This window comes from Oncorhynchus keta, chromosome 1, assembly GCF_023373465.1.
Source record: "Oncorhynchus keta strain PuntledgeMale-10-30-2019 chromosome 1, Oket_V2, whole genome shotgun sequence".
NCBI lineage: Eukaryota > Metazoa > Chordata > Actinopteri > Salmoniformes > Salmonidae > Oncorhynchus > Oncorhynchus keta.
This window is the reverse complement of record NC_068421.1, coordinates 63,832,695-63,860,328: the sequence shown is the minus strand read 5'-3', so window position 1 is coordinate 63,860,328 and position 27,634 is coordinate 63,832,695. Positions and strand designations below refer to the sequence as shown.

Sequence of the window (27,634 nt, the reverse complement as noted above, 5' to 3'; positions counted from 1 at the left end):
ACTACCAATGTAATGCACCCCCTTCACTTTTTCCATAATGCACTTATTTTTTTCTCAGTCCATTGAAAACCATTGATATGAGCTAAAGCTTCAATGTCTCATTACTGGAAATATATATCAGCCATTTACCAATGGTGCAGACAGAATCAGACCAATGTTTGACAGTTCTTACTGGATGACACCTTCTCTACACATTTCACTAATAACTCTGACTCAGAGACATAGGGTGATCCATCACCTCTCCACTTCTAACAGGCTCTGGGTCTGAAGAGAGGCCACACTCTTGACACTCTTGGAGGAAAAGTGGGAGATAACCAACACTTTTGTTTGGGATAAGAGGTATGGTACAGTATATACAAACCATTCTCTGTGGACTTTCAGTTAGCACCATTCTCTGTGCAAACTGCTGCCCTTGGAAGTGTGTTGTTTTCACACAGTCTGGGCTGTGACTGATCAATAGGTAATGGTGGGTGATTTCTGCAGAGGAGTGTATTAAATATTGATGGCCCAGGAAATATTGATCACATCCATGATAACGCATCAGCAGGTATACAAACACCGGTGCATGCCAACAGCCACACCTGGCTTGGGTTCAAATGCAACAACAACTAACACAGCTCACATAGCCACAAAACAGCACATTTTGGTCTATTGGTGCCATTTCCCCACAATTTATATATATTTTTCAAATGTGATCAGTCGATAACAGCAGCCATTTTACAGCGAGAGGGTCTGGTCCAATCAACTGCCAACCAATCAACCACCCCATGCAGAATCCCCCAAAAACCAATTGCCCTCACCCCAACTATTTATCGATTTTCCAAAAGCATTGACACTGGTCTGTCTGTCTGTCGTTCTGTCTGTCTTCACAATTTTCCTGGGAGTCGATCAAGTCAGCAGGTGGAAAGGCATCAGCAGGATGGGTAAATCAGCAGTCGATAACAGCAGCCATTTTACATTTGACACCCCAACTCACCTTCCTACAAGTGCCCTCAACCCATCCCCTCCAATGATGTATATAAACCGTGGATTTCTGATGCTATGTATTGGCCATTGAGAGGCTTTGTAGCCACTGGACGGCCATATTGGCACTCCCCAGTAGGAGCAGTCCTCCATAGGAATTAATGGAATTCTACAGTATTTCAATTACATTTATCAAGGACAAAAGGACAAGTATTTTTTGTAGTGGTGTAGTGGGGTCAGTAGCATTAGTTCTCTCTAAAAATGTTACTTTAAGGAAAAATGTAAATATTTTAAATAAATGTATTTGTATGTTTAGCTCATATAATATAATTTAGAAGTATGCATTAAGGTGTCTGTAATATAATAAATGTGGACATTAATAAATCAATTTCTATAGCTTCCAAAATATTTTTACGACCATGAGGGAGTGCCAGGTTGGAGGCACAGTGGCTTCAACCCAGCACCCCTATCAGTCATCTAGTGTATATATAAATCACTGATCCCTTCCCACTCATCAGCAAACTGGTCAGGGTAAAGCCAGTGAGGTCAGTGCCTGTGGAGGGTGTTCTCTGTAGTCAGCAGAGGAGAGCAGGGCAGAGGAGATGAGAGCAGGTCCAGGGCCAGGACCAACCACAGGGTGCCTGTCTGCCTTTCACTCCCACAGAGCTCAAAGCCACACATTAATCCTATTAGGGCTTCCTCAGTCTTAGTAGATCATCAGACAGAATATCTCAGAATTTTGCATGGAAATATAGGTTCTTTAGATTGACACCCATGATAGACGTTGTAGAAAAGACACTCCAAGACCAGCTACAGAACATGTAACAGCAGGATATTTCTGTGGGAACAAGGGTGTGTGGGCCTAGCTGTATATTCATGTTTATGTCATTTGCTGTTAGCTTAGGTCGGGGCAAAACAGAATGGAAATAGCCATTTTGATTAGCATGTCCTGTGAAGCAATGCATCCCTAGCCTGTACCTGGCATCTGTTTGTCATTCACCATGTGAAGCTGCTGCAGGCGTAGTAAAAACCCCTGGGACAAGAGACAACGGAAGCCTCCAGAACAGCACTAGCCAGTTGCCCAATCAGTCAGCCAAGCGTTCTGGGGGTTTAGCACGAAAGGAGCCATGCCGAGCCTACTGTATCTTTACAGAGACCCATAGAAAAAGCCACACCACAGTCACACTACCCCTCCTCTGCAGTTAGGCGAGGGAGGGTGACGAGAACGCAATGAGCCAGAACACGTTAACATCTGTGTTCAGTGTTGAAGTAAATCCATTGCATTTCCCAGCAGTGTGCCAGCTGTGCTTTCCAATGATGCCACACTTATTCAGCTACCAATACCTGGGGATAGGTATTCTCAGAGGTCGGTATTGTAGCAACTTTAAGATTACAAGTTCATTTTGTGGCATAATGGCATCACATTTTCACTAAACCAGAGAAACACCTTACTTTATTACATTATGACACTGCAACATCATGAGCCAACAACAATACCACAGAACAATATCACAACATAATTTATTCCTACTCTATAAAACATCCCTCTACCAACTAGTAAGTAATGCAATACAATGTATATTAATTCCACAATGCAACATCACAAAATGAGCTAGGATACATTTGACAGAAAAAGCAGTTGTATGGCAGGACAACCAATCTCAAGATGATTTTTATGACACTGGTCATTCCTACTTATCTGTTTTAATATCCTATGTTGTTATTGTCAAATCAAATTTGATTGGTCACGTGCGCCAAATACAACAAGTGTAGACTTTACAGTGAACTGCTTATTTATGAGCCCCTAACCAACAACGCAGAGTTAAAAAGTCTGAAAAATATTTGCTAAATAAAAAAGGAGACAGTAACTATGACGAGGCTAAATACAAGTACAAGTGCCAGTACTGAGTCAACTTGCAGGGGTATGAGGTAAGTGAGGTAATTGAGATAATACAGTACGTACATGTAGGTAGGGTTTAAAGTGTCTAGGCAATCAGGATAATAAACAGAGTAGCAGCAGCATCTGGGAAGAGTGTGAAAGTGTGTCTATGTGTGAGTGTGTGGCGTAAATATGCATGTGTGTGTGTTTTGTATGATAGCTTATGTAGTGTGTGTGTTGGAGTGGCAGTGTAGTATGTGTGAGTGTGTGGGTAGAGTCAAGTGAGTGTGCATATATAGCCAGTGCAAGAGATTCAGCATAAAGTAAAACAATAAATAAATATGTCTTATGGCTTGGGGGGTCAAATCTGTTTAGGAGCCGGTCACTGATGTGGTAAACTCCTCAATGCCATCAGATGAATCACGAAACATATTCCAGTTTGTGCTAGCGAAACAGTCCTGCAGCTTAGCAGCCGCTTCATTGGATCACTTCCGTATTGAGCGCATCACTGGTACTTACTGTTTGAGTTTTTGCTTGTAAGCAGGAATCATGAGGATAGAGTTATGGTCAGATTTGCCAAATGAAGGGGGAGGGAGAGCTTTGTATGGGTCTCTGTGTGTGGAGTAAAGGTGATCTAGAGTTTTTCCCCCCTCTAGTTGCAAAGATGACATGCTGGTAGAAATTATGTAAAACAGATTTCAGTTTTCCTGCATTACAATCAGAGCGCAGCTTCTGGATGAGCATTTTCTTTTTTGCTTATGGCCCTATACAGCTTGTTGAGTGTGATCTTAGTGACAGCATCAGTTTGTAGAAGGCATATGCAGAACCTCTAGGAATTCTACTAACCAGATGTAAAAAGAAACGTGTCCCTCGCTATCAAATAAACATCTGAATCCAACTTTTGTCTGAACAGCACCGTATTCCTGTTGAGTTAGACAGCGGGCTGCCATTAGACCACACACACCTCACATGAGGGTCACATTGTTTATTTGATATGTTTATTCGATATGTTTATTTGATAGTGAATGTCACCTTTTACTTTACATCTGGTGTGTTGAGTTCCTAGAGATTCTACATATGCGTTTGTTGACAGGAAAAGTTTTTGGGCTGAAGCCGGCTATATTGTGGTCGGGTTATTTTCCACCGCCAGCCACCAGAATGATACACAACTCAGGGAGTCCAACCAATACACAGACTTCTGATGTTGTGTCCCAAAGCTAGGCTACACTGAATGCTGTGTAGGAAAAATTCACACATGAAAAGTCTTGTGTGCCCGTGGATCTATTTTTAGAATCGCAAGCGTGACCCAATTTATTTATAATAATAAATAATAATAATATATAATATAAAATATAAAATTATTATTATTATTATTATTATATTATTATTATTATATTTATTTGTAGGCGTTCTTAGCCAAGCTTCTCTGGGTGACATGTTACACCATGAAAGTACCGTCACTTTTAATCACAACAAGGTGATCATACAGTGATTATCCTTGGACATACCTGTCAGGATGGAGGAATGTTAAGTATAGCTATATCTGGCATTCTTTTACACAAGATCTGAAGATTTTTTTTGTGCTAGAGATCTAAATATGGTCTGTTTTTATTATGTACAGTATGTCTCCTCAGATTAGAGTGCTTTCAAAAGGTTGCAAGTCTGGATGTTCAAAGTAAAGACATTTATCAGGAAAGGTTCAAAACTTGTACAGGTTCGGTAATAGTGTGATAAACATATTGCACAGACATAACGCCCTTCTATGACACACTGTACTTGTTATGGTTGGCCTAAATGGCCAGCTACTGTGGCAGATCTTATGGTCCAGATGATCATCTCTTAATACAAATATAACCACAACCTTAGCCACTATAGAGCTTAAAATAGGAAAAAGAGAGATGGCAATAGAGAGAGCATAGATGATCTCTGTCCATGTATGTTTGGCCAAAGTATTTATAGAATGGACAATTAATGCACGTTGCTGTACAACATGACAAATTAGTCAATAGTAGAGTTCATATTTCAATAGCCTGACCCACTGAAACACTGCGGCTAATATGAATACAATATGAATAATGTCAATAATAATAATGTTCAGCGACGGTTGGCCATTGTCCTCACTCACGGAGTTCAAATCTTAAGTTAAAAAGTTCTACACGATGGCATCACCAAAAGTTTTTTTTTTTTTAAAACAGCCATCTTCAAACACGATGACATTTGCGGTGATGTGGAGAGCAAGAAAATACCGTCCCTCTGGCTAGCAACTGGTTGAAGGTTATTTTAATCCTACCCTGTGATGTCACAGAGAAGTATTTTTTATGACCTTTCTGCTTATCTTTTTAATCACAGATCATAGAAACGAGTCGTTTCCACATACACTATATATACACAGAAGTATGTGGATACCCCTTCAAATTAATGGATTCAGCTACTTCAGCCACACCCATTGCTGACAGGTGTATAAAATTGAGCACACAGACATGTAATCTGCATAGAAAAAAATTGTCAGTAGAATGGCCTTACTGAAGAGCTCAGTGGCTTTCAACATGGCACCGTCAAAGGATGCCACCTTTCCAACAATCAAATTTCTGCCCTGCTAGAACTGCCCCGCTTAACTGTAAGTGCTGTTATTGTGAAGTGGAAACGTATAGGAGAAACAACGGCTCAGCCGCATAGTGGTAGTCCACACAAGCTCACAGAACTGGACAGCAGTGCTGAAGTGCATAGCGGGTAAAAATCATCTGTCCTCGGTTGCAACACTCACTACCGAGTTCCAAACTGCCTCTAGCAGCAACGTCAGCACAATCACTGTTTTTCAGGAGCTTCATGAAATGGGTTTCCATGGCCGAGCAGCCGCACACAAGCCTATCACCAGCGCAATGCCAAGCGTCGGCTGGAGTGGTAAAAAGCTTTGGATTCTGGAACAGTGGAAACGTGTTCTCTGAAGTGATGAATCAGTCTTCAACATCTGGCAATCCAACGGACAAATCTGGGTTTGGCGGATGCCAGGAGAACGCTACCTGCCCCAATGCATAGTTCCATAAAAACCAAACCATAAAGTTTGGTGGAGGTCGGACTAATGGTCTGGGGCTGTATTCCATGGTGTCCACATACTTTTGGTCATGTACTGTATGTAGACACTGGTATGTTGTTGGAGATGATGAATACGAGGTTGAAAAATGGCTGAATTGCCCTTTAACAACACATCACAGGTGCAACTTTATCTGAAAGCATATTTTCCCAATAGATGTATCAACAGTTTATTTTTGGAGACTGCCCATGGATTCAGGGCAGAGATGGGGTTTCTTTAGACAGACTGTAGGCGAGAGTGCTAGAGGTCTTCACGGATCCACCTGTATCCGAAATACCCAAGACCTGAGCGGGTCTGGATCCAGAATTCTAAATAATGTCTTGGGTATGTGTAATTTATCTGATCCAAACGAGACTGCTGCAGTGTGTATAGAGAGACCGAGAGAGAGACAGAGAGAGAGAAATTGTATAATTTATGCTGCTGCTCTTGCTTTTCACGAGAGTGGAGCGTGTAGCTTGTTGTTGCCCGATCATAAATCAACAATGCGGCAATAGACTACAATCTCCATGTATGGCAAAAGTTAGGATATATCTAATCAATTGAAGATGGAATTAAAATGACAGAATTAAAAGTTCAAAGGATAGCTACAACGACCAAGAGCTAACAGGTAGGCCGTTACTTAATAATCTGAATGGAGTGGTTGTTGTTTGCAACTTTGTAGGACAAGAAAGCACATGCAGCCTCAATTAGACTAGCTAGCTAGCATCTCAATGTTTTTTTAAACCTTTATTTAACTAGGCAAGTCAGTTAAGAACAAATTATTATTTACAATGTCAACCTAGGAACAGTGGGTTAACTGCCTTTTTCAGGGGCAGAACAACAGATTTGAACCTTGTCTGCTCGGGGGTTCAATCTAGCAACCTTTCGGTTACTGGCCCAATGCTCTAACCACTAGGTTACCTGGGTCTGATGCAGTCAAGACAGGCACTACGTATATATATTGGATGATAAATAACCTAGATGATAAATAACCTAGCTATGGCAGCTGTTATTATACTATAGCGCGAGTCGGCTTGATTGGTTGCGGTCTCTCGTCTCTCCCCCCCATGTCACTCGCGCACGGCCCCTGCTAGAGCGGCACCCTCTCTACCTCACACTTTATTAACTGGAGCTGATAAAGCATCTTAAAAATGGCCTTTTCTGCTGCTTCCCTCACTCGGATCGAGTCTGGATCCGACCAGATCTATACTAAATTGGGTCTATTTGGAACAGGTCTCTAGATATTATTGTTTTTATGCATATCGGGTCCCAGTGAAAAGCCCCAGGTTCACTTCGGAACTGAACGTCTCTAGAGAGCGCTCTTTATGCCCTGCCAATCTTAACCTTATTTTTCCCCCAATAGGAACACAAAAGAGTATGGATTTGTCCAATTCAAACACAGAGGGGTACAGGCATTGATCATGAAGGGGAAATGTGAGAGAATACACACAGTGTCACCACACGTACAAGCTGTGACTGTATAGCCCCAGACACTCGCAATCGATACAAATGGTTTAAACGACTCAATTATGCCCGTGATGGTCATGGGAGTTTGGATGACGGTAATTGGTCAGGCAAATGGCCGCGGTCACCGTAATATATACATACACTGAGTACACAAAACATTACGAAAACATGATCCCTTATGGATGTCACTTGTTAAATCCACTTCAATCTGTCACTCCTTACCTTAGAGCCTTTTTATGTCGTTATTTGGTTTGGTCAGGGTGTGATTTGTGGTGGGCATTCTGTGTTGTTGTCTATGATTTTGTGTTTCTATGTGTTGGCCGGGTATGGTTCTCAATCAGGGACGGCTGTCTATAGTTGTCTCTGATTGCGAACCATACTTGGGGAGCCCCTTTCCATCCTTTCTGTGTGGGGAAGTTCATTTTGTTTGTGGCCCTTAAGGGTCACGGTCGTTTTGGATTGTTTATTGTTTTGTTGGCGTCATTTTAAATAAAAGAAAAATTGTTTGCTCACCACGCTGCACTTTGGTCCAGTTCTTTCGAGGGCCGTGACATAATCGGTGTAGATGAAGGGGAGGAGACAGGTTAAAGAAGGATTTTAAGACTGGATTGTGGACGTGTGCACAGTAGCGGTGCATGGGTAAGATCACTGGGGAAGACAAGCCAGGAAAAAAAGGCTATATTATAACCTACAGCATGCGCTGTGATAATTGCATTGTTTGCTCTTTAACCTGTTAGTAAAAACGTATGCCTTGCCACCGTGATCCTGTATATAGTCCTAACATGCGGACTACACCGCTCACATCACGTGCGCAAGCGTTGCAAAATACATTTACAAATCTATATTATTCAATTATTGCACCCGCACTGTTTGCGCGAGCCAACGAGCATCTGCGTTGCCAACGAATAAAATAGAAGTCAGTTGTATTTGTGACACAGATCGAGCTGCAAGTCCTGCCTCTCCCATCTCCTCATTGGTTTATAGAAGCATGTACCCACGTGCCATCTCCTTATTGGTTATACCCAAGTGGGTCGAGTTTGGAGGGCACTATGGTGTTAAATGCTGAGCTGTAGTCGATGAACAGCATTCTCACATAGGTATTCCTCTTGTCCAGATGGGTTAGGGCAGTGTGCAGTGTGGTTGCGATTGCGTCGTCTGTGGACCAATTTGGGCGCTAAGCAAGTTGGAGTGGGTCTAGGGTATCAGGCAGTGTGGAGGTGATATGGTCCTTGATTAGTCTCTCAAAGCACTTCATGATGACGGAAGTGAGTGCTACGGGGCGGTAGTCGTATAACTCAGTTACCTTAGCTTTCTTGGAAACAGGGACAATGGCGGCCCTCTTGAAGCATGTGGGAACAGCAGACTGGGATTGGTTGAATATGTCCGTAAACACACCAGCCAGCTGGTCTGCGCATGCTCTGGGGACACGGCTGGGGATGCCGCCTGGGCCTGCAGCCTTGTGAGGGTTAACACGTTTAAATGTTTTACTCACATCGGCTGCAGTGAAGGAGAGTCCGCAAGTTTTGGTTGCGGGCCGTGTCAGTGGCACTGTATTGTCCTCAAAGTGGGCGAAAAGGTTATTTAGTCTGTCTGGGAGCAAGACATCCTGGTCCGCAACGGGGCTGGTTTTCTTTTTGTAGTCCATGATTGACTGTAGACCCTGTCACATACCTCGTGTCTGAGCCGTTGAGTCGTGACTCTACTTTGCCTTGCGGAGGGAATAGCTACACTGTTTGTATTCGGTCATGTTTCCGGTCACCTTGCCCTGGTTAAAAGCAGTGGTTCGCGCTTTCAGTTTCACGCGAATGCTGCCATCAATCCACGGTTTCTGGTTTGGGAATGTTTTAATCGTTGCTATGGGTACGGCATCGTCAATGCACTTTCTAATGAACTCGCTCACCGAATCAGTGTATTCATCAATGTTGTTGTTTGACGCAATGCGGAACATATCCCAATCCACGTGATCGAAGCAGTCTTGGAGTGTGGAATCAGATTGGTCGGACCAGCGTTGAACAGACCTCAGCGCGGGAGCTTCTGGTTTTAGTTTCTGTCTGTAGGCTGGAAGCAACAAAATGGAGTCGTGGTCAGCTTTTCCGAAAGGAGGGCGGGGGAGGGCCTTATATGTGTCGCGGAAGTGAGAATAGCAATGATCCAGGGTTTTACCAGCCCTGGTTGCGCAATCGATATGCTGATACAATTTAGGGAGTCTTGTTTTCAGATTAGCCTTGTTAAAATCCCCAGCTACAATGAATGCAGCCTCAGGATATGTGGTTTCCAGTTTGCATAGAGTCAAATAAAGTTTGTTCAGGGCCATCGATGTGTCTGCTTGGGGGGGAATATATACGGCTGTGATTATAATCGAAGAGAATTCCCTTGGTAGATAATGCGGTCGACATTTGATTGTGAGGAATTCTAAGTCAGGTGAACAGAAGGACTTGAGTTTCTGTATGTTGTTATGATCACACCACGTCTCGTTAATCATCAGGCATACCCCCCGCACTTTTCTTACCAGAAAGATGGTCGTTTCTGTCAGTGTGATGCGTGAAGAAACCAGCTGGCTGCACCGACTCCGTTAGTGTCTCTCGAGTGAGACATGTTTCCGTGAAGCATGCTACCCATGCTCGGATTTCATCAACCTTGTTGTCAAGAGACTGGACATTGGCGAGTGGTATGCTAGTGAGCGGTGCGCGATGTGCCCGTCTCCGGAGCCTGACCAGTAGACCGCTTCGTTTGCCTCTTTTACAACGTCGTTGTTTTGGGTCGTCGGCTGGGATCCAATCCATTGTCCTGGGTGGAAGGCAGAACACAGGATCCGCTTCGGGAAGTCATTTTCCTGGTCGTAATGATGGTGAGTTGACGTTGCTCTTATATTCAGTAGTTCCTCTCGTAATGAAACCTAAGATTACCTGGGGTACCAATGTAAGAAATAACATGTAAAAAAAATAAAATACTGCATAGTTTCCTAGGAACGCGAAGCGAGGTGGCCATCTCTGTCGGCGCCGGAAGTCTAGTGTCATGGAAGCTGTGTCACCACTGACTGGATAATTGTTTAATTAGCTCAGTCAGCCTTTCCACCATAACCTAGCCTCTCCAGTTCAGTGTACTGGTACAGAGTTACACAAAATGGTCCTACACACACACAATCACACATATGCACATGCGCACACACACACACAGGATGTAGTTTAAGCCAGGCCTTGTCTGCCGTTTTCCCTGCAGAGGACCTGGGGAGCGATGGAGTGCAATTCATTTCTGCTCTCCAGGCACTAATTAATTACCTTCCTCTACGGTAGGTTGGCCATCAGCCGGCAGACCGAGAAAGACAGAGAGACATCTGCAAATAAAAACGCCAACATAGAGCACCACAGGAATCAGGAGTATAAGGAGGATTAGGGTCAGCACCACATACTAGACAAGAGAAGTAAAACGTATCTTGCCATAAAACCCTAAAATATGAATCATTGTGGAGTACAGTGAAAAGTGATCTGAGGAGCTAGTCTTAGATCTTGGCTCTCCTGTTGCACTGATTGATTGCTTGCCCAAGATGGCGGAGTGAAGAGGGGGTTACCCACTAAGTACCTCTCACCCCCCATAGATGTCATCAGTGCGACTCCTGCTGCTGACAGAGTGATTGGAGGACTCGAGTGACTGGGCTCTGACTAAGTTGAACAGGCGGTGGATAGACATGCCATGAGAGAACATGGAGGACAGACCAGACTACCCAAAGCATGAGACAAAGCACCTTCTGAAAGACTCCATCCCTATTAATTCACAAAATAGTGTCCATTTTACAATGATTTCACTGAAAATGATGAAGGTGAACTCCTTAGATCTGCTTTCATCACATAATCACACATTCTAGTTATAGCTCTTTCTATTTTGGTCCATGCAATTACAGACTCATCATTGGGTAAATTGAGTCTTGCAGCATGGCGGTTTGTACACAGCTGTGCCTCAGTACCTGGCTGCTGTACATAGCTGAGGAGAGACCCTATTACTGCTTCATGTAGACTGGACTATAAACCAGTACAGAGCCCTGGGATACATACACAGCTTTTAGTTGCGACACATTATGTACTCCATTACAGGCTTTTTACTGGCTCCTTCACAACTCTGTGTAGTCTTCATTTTCTCACAGGACTCTGGAACAGTCTGGTATAGAATGCCAGGCAGTTCAATTCTGGATTCATTTGGATTTGACACCTTAGATTCCATTGTAATTGCTGTCAGTTCTTCAGACTTCCAACTCAGTATATTGGGTCTCGATATTCAACATGCTGTGGAGACATGCATGAATTTCATACTGTCAGTCTGCCTGCCTAGTATTTGACTTGAGGAGATGACAGCTCAATTATCTGCTGATCCACTGAGCAGGGCTGAAGACTTTTGGTGAGCGCCTCAACAGGGGAGGCGAACAGTCATTCTGAACAGATATGATTACTTCTATGTTACTGGTGAGAGAGAGATAAAAAGAAAAGGTCTCTATTGAGAGACAAAACCAAATATCAACAGAAGGGAGTATTACTCATGCGACTAAGTCCTCCCTTGTGCATGGGGTATATAACTCTGACTGGTCATTTAAAAAGCTTCAGATTGGAGCTCACAGACATGGGATTAAAGTTAATTGCAGGCATCCATCCTTGCGGAAATACCTCACATGGAAGCTGTGAGGAGGAAACTGTTAGCCAGGAATTAGTGAGACCAATACCAGCCGCAAATGACTTCCCTCTCTGAGTGAAAGGGATGAGATCCTTTCTCTTTGTCTCACTCCCTCATTCCATCTTTTTCATATTCCCTCTGTGTCCAGAATGACTTGTATGGCCTTCTGCAGGAGACCATACTCAACCATACAGATATGTCTGGAGAATGTATTGATTCCTGAGGCACATGATAACACGGCCTTAAAGAACAGGAACAATTGGAGTCTGAAAGGTATGGAACAGTGAGAGGGACATAGGTATAGTTCTAACCACATCAAACACAACACCGTGACCATGGAGAGAAGCATATTAAAGGAATATGAAACAAAGACTCTACAGAACATACACCCCCAGGGTGGCACTGGGTAAATATACTACAGAAATAAATTCAATACAGTATGCCTGACTGCTGTAGGAGACACAATAGCATTTGGCCGTAGGCACAATTCTTAAACTCCTATGAGGAATTATTCACCGAGTTACTGAGGGAAGGAATAAGAGTGATAAAATAGGAAAACGCAAAAAAACGAGAGAGAACAGTTTAGTTCTTCTCACTTTGGGAAGCCAGAAAATAAATCTGATCCAACTATCCAATAACCATTCCAGCTGACTAACCACATTCTCCTAGTCCTTGTATGTATTTTTGATACAGTGTGTTGACTAAGAGTGAAGGAGAGTGTTGACAGGCTGTTGAGTAGACGCCACTGAACAACATTGGCTCTCTGTCCTATCCAAAGCCCTGAGCAGAGCTCCCTCTACTGTGCTGACAGCTCTGAGTGATACCAATGCTACTGAAGAGAAGTGCTGACCAAATGTCACTGCCCAAACAGCCTGAAAAGTGACTGTCAGACATGCGCTAACCCTGTGTAAAAACATCTGGATTTTAAATACGATATGGCCAGGGGCCACTGAGACCACTTGAGTGGCAGCACAGAAGTGTAACCTGGGTCACTTGTGGAAAACGCCTCACGGACACTCCAGGTGAAGTGGCAGAGTGTTGAGGGTTTGGGGGGATTTGAAGCAAGGTGGTTAAGAGGGGGAAATATCCCCCATGTTCAAGAGAAACATAAAGGCAGTGTTTAATGATCTCCTTTAAGACTAAACTCAGCAGTGAAAGTGTTGAAACTCTAAGCTTTGTTTTAAGTATGTGTATAATGTGTGTGTGTGTGTGTGTGTGTGTGTGTGTGTGTGTGTGTGTGTGTGTGTGTGTTACACGTGTGCATGTAATGTAAGTGACAGGTGGCTAAATTCCACAGGCATTTCATGTTACCCTATGGCTGTGGCTGGTTTACGTTACCTGTCATGTTGGGTTAACCTGGCTAAGGGCTGATAGGTGCAGATGGACAGAGAGAGGTGTGTACGTGTGCATGCCTGTGCATGTCAGGTATTTGGACTGGGGAGCAGGTAAAAAAGGTCACCAGTCATGTGGCATGTGAGAAGGAGGAGCCGAGGAAAATGATGGTTGGGATGAAGATGGGATTCAAGGAATATGGAGGTAGAGGAAGGTGGAGATGTGGAGGACACATGTTTGGTACCTTAAGGGTAGAGGGAAACTTGACTCAGAGCAGCTTCTTGAAGAATAAGAGGTCTATCACTACTGGGAAAGTCATACTTTCCTAAAAAGACAAGCTGGTATGGAGTGCTGATATAAGCCCTCTCAGAGAGAAATCTGATTCTGGGCAGCTGTTAGGTGAGGTAGGGGCCTGTCAATGGGCCCTATGACTGAGGGCCAATGGTGGGGGGCCCGTGACTCGAGGCCTGAACTCCCCTCTGACTCTGAGAAGGGCTAGGCAACAGTACGTCTCTATCAGTATCCCTGGGGGAAACTTGACTCGGAGCAGCTGGCCGCCGTAGTCCCCCAGCGAGGGGTATATTTATTTCTCTGTAAACACTTCACGTCCACTCAGGAAGAATGAGTCCCCTGGGACAATACTCCCGTATGCTCATTCAGTGGCTCACTCCAAAATCTAAGAAAATACTCCTCTCTATCTCTCCCTCTTATTTTACTTGGCCACTCTAAAATCTATCATCTCGTCTTTCACTGAGAAAGAGGCATGTGCTCCTCAGTTTTCTCTTCTCGATTTAGATGCGATCTCCACGGGCACCTATCCAGTCAGCCGTCAATCAGACGTGACATACAGTTGAAAGTTGGACGTTTACATACACCGTAGCCAAATACATTTAAACTCAGTTTTTCACAACTCCTGACATTTAATCCCAGCAAAATTCCCTGTCTTAGGTCAGTTAGGATCACCATTTCATTTTAAGAATGTAAAATGTCAGAATAATAGTAGAGAGAATTATTTATTTCAGATTTGATTTCTTTCGTCACATTCCCAGTGGGTCAGAAGTTTACATACACTCAATTGGTATTTGGTAGCATTGCCTCTAAAGTGTTTAACGTACCACGCAGCCTTCCAAAAGCTTCCCACAATAAATTGGGTGAATTTTGGCCCATTCCTCATCACAGACCGGGTGTAACTGAGTCAGGTTTGTAGGCCTCATTGCTCGCACACACTTTTTCAGTTCTGCCCATAAATTGTCTATAGGATTGAGGTCAGGGTTTGTGATGGCCACTCCAATACCTTGACTTTGTTGTCCTTAAGCCATTTTGCTACAACTTTGGAAGTATGCTTGGGGTCATTGTCCATTTGGAAGACCCATTTGCAACCAAGCTTTAACTTCCTGACTGATGTCTTGAGATGTTGCTTCAATATATCCACATAATATTTCTGCCTCAGGATGCCATCTATTTTGTGAAGTGCACCAGTCTCTCCTGCAGCAAAGCACCCCCACTACATGATGCTGCCACCCCCGTGCTTCACGGTTGGGATGGTGTCCTTCGACTTGCAAGCATCCCTTTTTTCCTCCAAATACCAATGGTAATTAAGGCCAAACAGTTCCATTTTTGTTTCGTCAGACCAGAGGACATTTCTCCAAAAAGTACGATCTTTGTCCCCATGTGCAGTTGCAAACATAGTCTGGCTTTTTTATGCCGGTTTTGGAGCAGTGGCTTCTTCCTTGCTGAGTGGCCATTCAGGTTATGTCTATATAGGACTTGTTTTACTGTGGATATAGATACTTTTGTACCCATTTCCTCCAGCATCTTCACAAGGTCCTTTGCGGTTGTTCTGGGATTGATTTTCACTTTTCGCACCAAAATACATTAATTTCTAGGAGACAGAACACGTCTCCTTCCTGAGCAGTATGACGGCTGCGTGGTCCCATGGTGTTTATACTTGCTTACTATTGTTTGTACAGATGAACATGGTACCTTCAGGCGTTTGGAAATTGCTCCCAAGGATGAACCAGACTTGTGGAGGTCTACAATGTTTTTTTCTGAGGTCTTGGCTAATTTCTTTTGATTTTCCGATGATGTCAAGCGACGAGGCACTGAGTTTGAAGGTAGGCCTTGAAATATATCCAGGTACACCTCCAAATGACTCGAATTATGTCAATTAGCCTATCAGAAAATTCTAAAGCCATGACAGCATTTTCAGGAATTCTCCAAGCTGTTTAAAGGCACAGTCAACTTAGTATATGTAAACTTCTAACACACTGGAATTGTGATACAGTGAATTAATTATAAGTGAAATAATCTGTCTGTAAACAATTGTTGGAAAAATTACTTGTGTCTTGCACAAAGTAGATGTCCTAACTGAGTTGCAAAAACTATAGTTTGTTAACAACAAATGTGTGGAGTGGTTGAAAAACTAGTTTTAATGACTCCAACCTAAGTGTATGTAAACTTCTGACTGTAACTGGAGAAGGCAAGACACTGCTCTGTAAACACACAATCAACAATAAAGAGCTGGCTCTGATTACAATACACAGAGAGAGGACGAGAGAGATCATTTGTGTTAGGGTTCGATTTCGGTTTAGGGTTAGAAACTAGCGTTAGGTTTGGGGGTTAAGGTTAGGTTTTTGGGTTAGGGTTAAGGTTAGGGTACAGCTTAGGGGTTAGGGAAGATAGGATTCTGAATGGGACTGAATTGTGTGTCCCCACAAGGTTAGTTGTACAAGACTGTGTGTGTGTGCTTGCATGCGTGTCAAATACACACACAGGATTTATTGTGCATTAGCACAAGATCACATGTGCACATCGTGATATTTGTGCACAGGGCCACAATCATGCTCATGCATTTGTTTACACAGGAAATTTGAACTGTCAGTCAGAGTGAGTGACGCAATTAATCCACTGAGGTAAACAAGTTCTGAGGTTGACATCTGCCTCCAATCCCTCTTTTTATCTCAGGTGATAGGTTGCCAGCAGACATTTCACACAATACCATCACACACAGAGCTATGATTCACAGGGAAATATCCCTGTCTTCTCACTCCATTATGCACCAATAAAACAACATCTATTCAAAGCTGAATTAAAGAGTTGCTGTATTGCCAAAATGAGAAAGGCTTTCAAGCGCCAGCTGCAGCCGAAATCTGCTGTGATAAAGGTGTAATGACATTCCCTCATTGCAAAATGGATTTTATGGAAGGATATTAAAGGAGACTATTACCGTCAATCACTCATCCGACTAACTGATAATGTCTCTTTGATAAATAGACTTAAGGTCATAGATTCACGTTATCATAATATAGACCTACACTGTTGATGTACATCAGCCATCGTGTATTAGTTCTGACACTCCCAAAAGATTTTTGTTTAGGTCACCATCACTTATACAATACACAGCAAATTAAGTGATCAAGACACCCAGCAGGTTATTACTGTTGTGTTCAGTCCTTAGATCAGCCCCCTCCCAGTGTGAATGTGATGTGCATAGGGAGACATGTTTCATGAAGTCCTTAGAACCACCGCCCCCTACCAGTGTGAATGTGATGTGCATAGGGAGACATGTTTCATGAAGTCCTTAGATCAGCCCCCTCCCAGTGTGAATGTGATGTGCATAGGGAGACATGTTTCATGAAGTCCTTAGATCAGCCCCCTCCCAGTGTGAATGTGATGTGCATAGGGAGACATGTTTCATGAAGTCCTTAGATCAGCCCCCTCCCAGTGTGAATGTGATGTGCATAGGGAGACATGTTTCATGAAGTCCTTAGATCAGCCCCCTCCCAGTGTGAATGTGATGTGCATAGGGAGACATGTTTCATGAAGTCCTTAGATCAGCCCCCTCCCAGTGTGAATGTGATGTGCATAGGGAGACATGTTTCATGAAGTCCTTAGATCAGCCCGCTCCCAGTGTGAATGTGATGTGCATAGGGAGACATGTTTCATGAAGTCCTTAGATCAGCCCGCTCCCAGTGTGAATGTGATGTGCATAGGGAGACATGTTTCATGAAGTCCTTAGATCAGCCCGCTCCCAGTGTGAATGTGATGTGCATAGGGAGACATGTTTCATGAAGTCCTTAGATCAGCCCCTCCCAGTGTGAATGTGATGTGCATAGGGAGACATGTTTCATGAAGTCCTTAGATCAGCCCCCTCCCAGTGTGAATGTGATGTGCATAGGGAGACATGTTTCATGAAGTCCTTAGATCAGCCCGCTCCCAGTGTGAATGTGATGTGCATAGGGAGACATGTTTCATGAAGTCCTTAGATCAGCCCCCTCCCAGTGTGAATGTGATGTGCATAGGGAGACATGTTTCATGAAGTCCTTAGATCAGCCCCCTCCCAGTGTGAATGTGATGTGCATAGGGAGACATGTTTCATGAAGTCCGTAGTCTGCCCTGTGTGGACCAAGATGCAGCTGAAATCATGATACATAACGGAAAATCACTCTAATTTGTATTTCGCCATAGAAGGTAACATGAAAGTAAGCCAGCCTATTTACAGTAGAGATGGAAAAACATTTCCATTCCCTCCCTTAGTCCACAGAGCATTGGTTTTCTTTTGATAACAGAGTCCGGTTTGCACACTTGCTGTGGGTAAACACATTTTGACTAAAACGTTTAAGGAAAACACTTTTAGCAGGTACAAAGACTCAAAATATACTGGAGCAGGATTTCCACTGTGTGCTACTGTATGAAATCAGAGAATCCAGCTTGGTTCCAATGAAAGAATGGCTCAAGAATGACAGAAACTGCTTATGATAAGGGCCAATTGTATCAGTTAATTAAAAATCAACAATCGGGTGACAATAGCCAGGGGGAAAGTACAGCCGGAAAACCTTTTTAATGCCTGGACTGCTCTGCCTTAATGAACCTAAACCCGCGCAATGGCATTGTTTTACTGGGCGATTTCCTCAATGAATGATAACTGATACAGTGCATTCGGGAAAGTATCCAGACTTTTTTCACATTTTGTTACGTTACATCCTTATTCTAACATGGATTAAATTGAAGGGAAAAAAATCATCATCTACACACAATACCCCATAATGACAAAGTGAAAAAAGCTTTTTAGACATTTTAGCAAATGTATAAAAACGTAAAACAGAAATACCTTATTTACATAAGTATTCAGACCCTTTGCTATGAGACTTGAAAATGAGCTCAGGTGCATCCTGTTTCCATTGATCATCCTTGAGATGTTTCTACACTTGATTGAAGGCCAGCTATGGTAAATTAAATTGATTAGACATGATTTGGAAAGGCATAGACCTGTCTATATATAGGTCCCACAGTTGACAGTGCAAAAACCAAACCATGAGGTCGAAGGAATTGTCTGTAGCGCTCCGAGACAGGACTGTGTCGAGGCTCAAATCTGGGGAAGTGTACCAACACATTTCTGCAGCATTGAAGGTCCCAAGAACATAGTGGCCTGCTTGGGTGGCCCAGCCAGAGCCGAGCATCTCTGGAGACCTGAAAATAGCTGTGCAGCAACACTCCCCATCCAACCCGACACCAGAGCTTGAGAGTGTCTGCAAAGAAGAATGGGAGAAACTCCCCAAACACAGGTGTGTCAAGCTTTTGGTGTCATTCCCAAGAAGACTCAAGGCTGTAATTGCTGCCAAAGGTGCTTCAACAAAGTACTCAGTAAAGGGTCTAAAAACATATGTAAATGTGATATTTAAGTAGTTTTTTAAATGTATTCTAAAAAACACTTTTGGCTTTGTCATTGTGGGGTATTGTGTGTAGATTGATGAGGAAAAAAACAACAATTTTATATAGATTAGAATAAGGCTGTAATGTAACAAAATATGGGAAAAGTCAACGGGTCTGATTACTTTACGAATGCACTGTATAATGGGTACATTTTCTTATTTTCTGAATATAGGGATATGACTCCATGCCAACAAGAGGGAGTCTACAGAATATGTGTGAGAGAGTGAGTGAGTGAGTGAGTGAGAGAAAGAGCAAGAGAGAACGACAGAGAGAGAAAATTGAATATAAGTGGAAAGAACAAGGGGAAAAAACATCCCCCACCATGCATTTACTGTCCATTTAAAATCCCCTCTTATCCTCTATTCGGACATGAAGTATATATTCATACCATTACTTTACACAAGACACTCTCCTCTATACAGTCAGATGATCTCATGATACCCTCTCTCTACCCTCGTAGCAGTGAGGGGTAAACCTGCACCCCAGAGAATCAAGGTGTGTCTTTAGCAGTGTTGGGCAGTAGTGAACTACATGTAGTTCAGCTAGAAATGCAACTACCTCTTGCAGTAGCTTGGTGGTAGTTGAACTAAATTAAATGTGTGGTACTGTTTTTAGTAGCGGTGTAGCTAACTACTGGAACAACACTAGTTTGGGTGAAGTACGCAAGAATTTCCTTTATTTTTCGGCATTAGACCAGCCTAATTCTTACTTAAACCATAGTTTTTTGGTTAATAGGCTACATTACACATTCTGTTAACATCTGACTCCAGAGTGATCTGTTCTTGCAATTGGTAGTCTATGACAGTGGACTACTAAGTAACTTTAGTTGAGTAAACTATATTTTTCTTAATCGTAGCTTTAGTGTATTTTAACTTCTTCCAGTGTAAAGTAAATTGGTAGCTTGGTAAACTATATTTTCTGAGTAGCTTCCCCAACACTGGTTATAGCATTGTTAGGCCATAGCATGACTAGACTGTACCCGCTTCATTGTGACTTTGTCTAAGGTTGTCTGTCATAATGCAGCTGCACTAAACTGTACTCAGAATCATCCTGACACTCATATTCCCCTCAGGTTGAGTTCCACTACAGTACATGTCCTGAGCAACAGACTATGTTTACCTACTGTAGCCCTGCCACTCTCTGACAAAGCACTCTTCAAGGGCACGCAAGATGGAACTCAAACCCTGGAAACATGAACTGCTGGATTAGATAATACTTCCACATGTAATTATTCTAATAGAATGAAGTGAAACATCTAACATGTGTAACTGGGTCAGGTTGTAAATTCCATTCTATGCTTGTTTGTTAATTTCTTTGTTTTTATCCTCACAGGTATTATTCTCCCAAAACAGTGGTTTATCGCCACCAAACATGACCTCAGCAAAAACAACATTATCTAACAGAGGCAGCCAGTGAAAATACATGTTTTGGGAAAAGCTTAGGAGATTAACTAACCACCTCTGCCCTTTACTGAGTAGAAGTCTGGTGCTGTAATTCCCCACCTGAATGTCAGTGGCATAACAGACATACATCACCTGCCTTAGCCAGGAGTTATTGGCACATTAACCTTTAGACGGTGTGAATATTCCAACCCCCCAAAATCTCAAATTCTCACAAAATCTGAATGCTACAGGAGTGTTCAACGGTTTTTTAAACAGTTCACTGACTTAAAGCAGAAGCAGGACTATTTACTTTGGAAGCAAGCCAAGCCAGAAGAGACAGGGACGTGGAGCAGAACATAACAGAGAACAACGTTCTAAACTAAACCAGGAGAAGAACCTGGGGCTGGTGTGTGATCTTCTCTCTTATCATGACCCTGAAAGTTTGCTTCAGACTGCTTTCAAATATCTGTTCTTTGATAGAACCTATGTGATTTTACTAAAGTATTATTTTTAATATACAGTGGAAATATATCCGGAAGAAATGGAAGCCATTGGAGCAAAAAGTGGAGTATTTTGAATTAAATTTGAGCAAACTGATCCCTGTTTCTGTACAGCTATATTTTTGCTACAGTTATTTCTCTCAGTAGGGGTGACTGCCTTCTATTGCTGTTCAATTCACTGTACCAGTCACCTGTGTATTGTTATTACATCAATGGCTATTTCATTGATTAAGCCATTTACCAACAGCAGTCCCCCTTCTCCGAGTATAACTGTGGTATTGAATGGAAAAATAATATAATTAACTGTGACAACGACAGGTTTCCTGTACAGCAGTCATGAGCAAAGTTCCTTTAGAGTGCAGCAGCGCTTGAAGGATTTTGCTGTGCGTTTCCTCACATGCTCCCCTGTGACCCCCTCGCGTGGCGATTAATTCATTCTCCCTGAGCAACACCTTCTTGCTGATACAGCAATCTTTTCCCCCCACTTCAACAGCGATCTGCAGATGGTGTTTTAAATGACCTGCAAGGCCCGGTATCTTGTCTCTCGTTGTTAGGAGTGAAACTCGGGGCATTGAGGGAATGGTGGTAACTACCGGAATAAATTGGTGAACACACTTTGTCCCTTTAAACATTCACTGCACACGCAGCTCAGGTGTATCGAGGGTGCTACTTTTCACTAAAACAGAAATAATGAAGGGTTTTAAGTGCGGCCATACACTATTCATGACATACGAACTCTCTATTTCTCTCATCAGATCATCAACCAACCTGCACTACTCCTCACAGGAACACCTGTATGGCTAATTAGCCTGGTTTGGCATTGGCTTTTCAGTGTATTTCTATAGGCCAGGGGTATTCAACTCTTACCCTACGAGGTCCGGAGCCTTCTGGTTTTCTATTCTACCTGATAATTCATTGCACCCACCTGATGTACCGGGTCTAAATCAGTCCCTGATTAGAGGTGAACAATGAAAAAACACAGTGGAACTGGTTTCGAGGTCCAAGGTTGAGTTTGTGAGCTACAGGCTATGCTAACATTGAAACATTGTTTTGCAGTTATGTCAAGTAAAGTGTTTCTCTTTATGTGTCCTGTGAACTGATGTGGTCCCTCCGATGTCAACAACTACAGACCAGTATCCCTTCTTTCTTTTCTCTCCAAAACTCTTGAACGTGCCGTCCTTGGCCAGCTCTCCCGCTATCTCTCTCAGAATGACCTTCTTGATCCAAATCAGTCAGGTTTCAAGACTAGTCATTCAACTGAGACTGCTCTTCTCTGTATCACGGAGGCGCTCCGCACTGCTAAAGCTAACTCTCTCTCCTCTGCTCTCATCCTTCTAGACCTATCGGCTGCCTTCGATACTGTGAACCATCAGATCCTCCTCTCCACCCTCTCCGAGTTGGGCATCTCCGGCGCGGCCCACGCTTGGATTGCGTCCTATCTGACAGGTCGCTCCTACCAGGTGGCGTGGCGAGAATCTGTCTCCTCACCACGCGCTCTCACCACTGGTGTCCCCCAGGGCTCTGTTCTAGGCCCTCTCCTATTCTCGCTATACACCAAGTCACTTGGCTCTGTCATAACCTCACATGGTCTCTCCTATCATTGCTATGCAGACGACACACAATTAATCTTCTCCTTTCCCCCTTCTGATGACCAGGTGGCGAATCGCATCTCTGCATGTCTGGCAGACATATCAGTGTGGATGACGGATCACCACCTCAAGCTGAACCTCGGCAAGATGGAGCTGCTCTTCCTCCCGGGGAAGGACTGCCCTATCCATGATCTCGCCATCACGGTTGACAACTCCATTGTGTCCTCCTCCCAGAGCGCTAAGAACCTTGGCGTGATCCTGGACAACACCCTGTCGTTCTCAACTAACATCAAGGCGGTGGCCCGTTTCTGTAGGTTCATGCTCTACAACATCCGCAGAGTACGACCCTGCCTCACACAGGAAGCGGCGCAGGTCCTAATCCAGGCACTTGTCATCTCCCGTCTGGATTACTGCAACTCGCTGTTGGCTGGGCTCCCTGCCTGTGCCATTAAACCCCTACAACTCATCCAGAACGCCGCAGCCCGTCTGGTGTTCAACCTTCCCAAGTTCTCTCACGTCACCCCGCTCCTCCGCTCTCTCCACTGGCTTCCAGTTGAAGCTCGCATCCGCTACAAGACCATGGTGCTTGCCTACGGAGCTGTGAGGGGAACGGCACCTCAGTACCTCCAGGCTCTGATCAGGCCCTACACCCAAACAATGGCACTGCGTTCATCCACCTCTGGCCTGCTCGCCTCCCTACCACTGAGGAAGTACAGTTCCCGCTCAGCCCAGTCAAAACTGTTCGCTGCTCTGGCTCCCCAATGGTGGAACACACTCCCTCACGACGCCAGGACAGCGGAGTCAATCACCACCTTCCGGAGACACCTGAAACCCCACCTCTTTAAGGAATACCTAGGATAGGATAAAGTAATCCTTCTCACCCCCCTTAAAAGATTTAGATGCACTATTGTAAAGTGGCTGTTCCACTGGATGTCATAAGGTGAATGCACCAATTTGTAAGTCGCTCTGGATAAGAGCGTCTGCTAAATGACTTAAATGTAAATGTAAATGTAAATGTAACTGTCTGACTGACTCTATGCTCTTATAAAATAAGATTTCCAAAAGGGTTCTTTGCGGAGAGATAGGTTTCTACTAAGAACCCTTTTGATCTGAAGAACCCCTTTTGGAAGACAAGGGTTATTTGTAAGGCAAAGGATTCTACCTAAAACCTTTAACATCCTAAGAACTGTTTTTGAAAGAAGGGATCTGATGATTCTTTAGAAGGCAATAAAAATGATTTGGAAGGCAACTGCTCCAAAACCGCCATAAAAAAGGTACCACACGGGTTCTACATAGTCATATATCATATTTCCCAATTTTCAGAATTGTTTGTTTTAATATCTGTTTTTGCATGTAGAGTTGAAGTCGGAAGTTTACATACACCTTGGCCAAATACATTTAAACTCAGTTTTTCACAATTCCTGACACTTAATCCCAGTAAAAATTCCCTGTTTTAGGTCAGTTAGGATCACCACTTTATTTTAAAAATGTGAAATGTCAGAATAATAGTAGAGAGAATGATTTATTTCATATTTGATTTCTTTCATCACATCCCCAGTGGGTCAGACGTTTACATACACTCAATTAGTATTTGGTAGCATTGCCTTTAAATTGTTTAACTTGGGTCAAACCATGTGGGTAGCCTTTCACAAGCTTCCCACATTAAGTTGGGTGAATTTTGGCCCATTCCTCCTGACAGAGCTGGTGTAACTGAGTCAGGTTTGTAGGCCTCCTTGCTCGCACACGCTTTTTCAGTTCTGCCCACAGATTTTCTATAGGATTGAGGTCAGGGCTTTGTGATGGCCACTCCAATACCTTGACTTTGTTGTCCTTAAGCCATTTTGCCACAACTTTGGAATTATGCTTGGGGTCATTGTCCATTTGGAAGACCCATTTGCAACCAAGCTTTAACTTCCTGACTGATATCTTGAGATGTTGCTTAAATATATCCACATAATAAAATAAAATAATAATAATATTAAATAATAAAATAATATTTCTGCATCAGGATGCCATCTACTTTGTGAAGTGCACCAGTCCCTCCTGCAGCAAAGCACCCCCACAACATGATCCTGCCACCCCCGTGCTTCATGGTTGGGATGGTGTTCTTCAGCTTGCAAGCCTCCCCCTTTTTCCTCTAACCATAACAATGGTCATTATGGCCAAAAAGTTCCATTTCTGTTTCATCAGACCAGAGGACATTTCTCAAAAAAGTATGATCTTTGTCCCCATGTGCAGTTGCAAACAGTCTGGCTTTTTTATGGCGGTTTTTGAGCAGTTGCTTCTTCCTTGCTGAGCGGTCTTTCAGGTTATGTCGATATAGGACTCGTTTTACTGTGGATATAGATACTTTTGTACCCGTTTCCTCCAACATCTTCACATGGTCCTTTGCTGTTGTTCTGGGATTGATTTGCACTTTTCACACCGAAGTACGTTCATCTCTAGGAGACAGAACACATCTCCTTCCGGAGCGGTATGACGGCTGCGTGGTCCCATGGGTTTTATACATTGCATACTATTGTTTGTACAGATGAATGTGGTACCTTCAGGAGGTCTACATTTTTTTTCCCCCCAGAGGTCTTGGCTGATTTCTTTTGATTTTCCCATGATGTCAAGCAAAGAGGCACTGAGTTTGAAGGTAGGCCTTGCAATACACCCACAGGTACACCACCAATTGACTCTAATTATGTCAATTAGCCTATCAGAAGCTTCTAAAGCCATTACATTATTTTCTGGAATTGTCCAAGCTGTTTAAAGGCACAGTCAACTTAGTATAAGTAAACTTCTGACCCACTGGAATTGTGATAGTGAAATAATCTGTCAGTATATAATTGTTGGAAAAATTACTTGTGTCATGCACAAAGTAGATGTCCTAACCGACTTGCCAACACTGTTGTTTGATAAAAAGAAATGTGTGGAGTGATTGAAAAACAAGTTTTAATGACTCCAACCTAAGTGTATGTAAACTTCCGACTTCAACTGTACATTGATTGACTGATTGATTGATACATTCTTCTAAACAAATCCAATCTGTTAGTAGTTGTACTTATTGCACCCGTGACTGAGATGGTTGTTCCAGTTTGAGGTAATCTCAGTATTCAATCCTCCATACCCTGGCAGTCATTCTGAATGCAGGTTGCAGGTGCAAAACAATCTACTTGTTGGATATCCTAACTCTGGCTGGATTCCAATAGGAATTAAACATCACTTTGCAAGCTAGCAGAGTGTAACTTGCAGGCCTGAATTGGCCTTTAAACCAAGCGTTTCCTAACATTACTGTGTTAGGGTATAACTGGGCTCTCAAAGAAAAGCCTTATGATGATGTATGTAAATAATTGAATTAAAGGCTAATAAGACTGGTGGAACTGTTCATAGAGAGTTCTGGGAAGAACCTTTAGATGATAAAATGGTTCTTGGTAGAACTCTTCACAGGGGGTTCTAGGCAGAACCCTTGAGAATGGTTCTAGGTAGAATCATATACTGAGGGTTCTATGAAGAACCCTACATACAGGGTTTTTTGGAGAACCCTCTGCTACCCAGCACCAAAAAGGGTTCCCCTATGAGGACAAACTGATGAAACCTTTATGGTTCTACTTAGCAACCTTTTTTTCTGAGAGTGTAGGCTACAAGTGGGCCTACTAGGTTTCCAAAGAACTAATGATGAAAAGCTATTCTAATGGAGAACAAGCTCTTACTATGGAAGTACTGCATCAAACAACACTCTATGCTCTAGGCACAGAAAGCAGAGAGTACTTCAACACCACATATGGAAAACCCCAAAGCTATAATTTCAGTGTTGTTTGAATAAGAAACCAAGAGAGAAAGAGAGAAAATGGTGCTTATGACAGATATGGGAATTGAGGTTGTTGGCAGACATGCATCTCTGTGGTCAGTGGGAGAGTCTTGGTGGATGAGGGTACTGCTTATAGAGTGTTGTGTGAGGTGCTGGAGATAGAAGTGGTGAAATGGCCCCGGGCCTGTGGTACATTTTTCTCTTGGGCTCCCAAAGGCTCCGGCCCAGAAAGTTACAGCACACAGACAACCAGTCTCCCTGACTTTCTCTCTCTCCCTTTACTTACCCACTCTTTCTTTAGATCTCTCATTCACTTTCTCTCCACACCGAAAGTCTGTGAAATAACTTGATGGAAGTAAGACAAGGTTGAATTCAACCACCGGGACAACAATGAGGTTAGTATTATAAATGTGCCTCAAAAGAGAGCCTGACAAAAAAGTAATAAGCACTTGATTACACTAAAATGTGTGTGTTTTGGATAATGTGTTGCATGAATAATCTTTTCCTGAACTCAAGATAATTTGACTTTCCTTAAATGTAGGTTTGGTGCCAAAATGGTTTGGAAATCCTATGGAATCATTATTTAGTACACACTTTTGGGTGTTCCCAATTACATTTTGGGGCTCCCGAGTGGCACAGCGGTCTAAGGCACTGCATCTCAGTGCTAGAGCCAACACTACAGACCCTGGTTTGATTCCAGAATATATCACAACCAGCCGTGATTGGGAGTCCCATTGGGCGGCGCACAATTGGCCCAGCAGGCTGTCATTGTAAATAAGAATTTGTTCTTAACTGACTTGACTAGTAAAAAAAAGGTAAAATTAAAATAAAAAAAACATTCCCAAAACATAATCCCTAGATTTCAGAACAACAGGAAAGAGGAAATTACTCTCTATGGGGGCCCCACATATACACGCAGTACTGAAATACAATACCTATTCTATCCGTCTGAGGCCAGGTACTGAGCATGCCTTTGTATTGCTTGAACTTCAGTGACTCAAATAGACTGAAACATCATTCCAGCTACTCCTAATAACAGGCCTGGTTGTGCTGGTGTGAAAGCTGTGAAACTTTATCTGGCAGCCATGGTAAACACAGGTTTATATGTTGTAATCCCTGATCATTTGGAACTCAGGGGCCTCCTTCTCACTCTCTCTGAACCCCTTTAGGGGTGTCTCTGGGTGACAGGGCCCATACGGATAGGTTCTCCCAGGGCCCTGGCCACAGCCCTGAGCCGATTACCTCTTAAGCTTCTTTTGGCAAGTTGGGACAATAGAGTTAAAGCTGT

The 27,634-nt window shown here is 43.1% G+C and overlaps 1 protein-coding gene across 1 annotated transcript in view; it reads right to left on the bottom strand.

Annotated features, from left to right (window-relative positions):
• The window catches only part of LOC118390771 (ephrin type-B receptor 1-like), a 210,446-nt gene that overhangs the window by 162,279 nt on the left and 20,533 nt on the right, over positions 1-27,634 (bottom strand). The gene's annotated exons all lie outside the window — the stretch shown is intronic.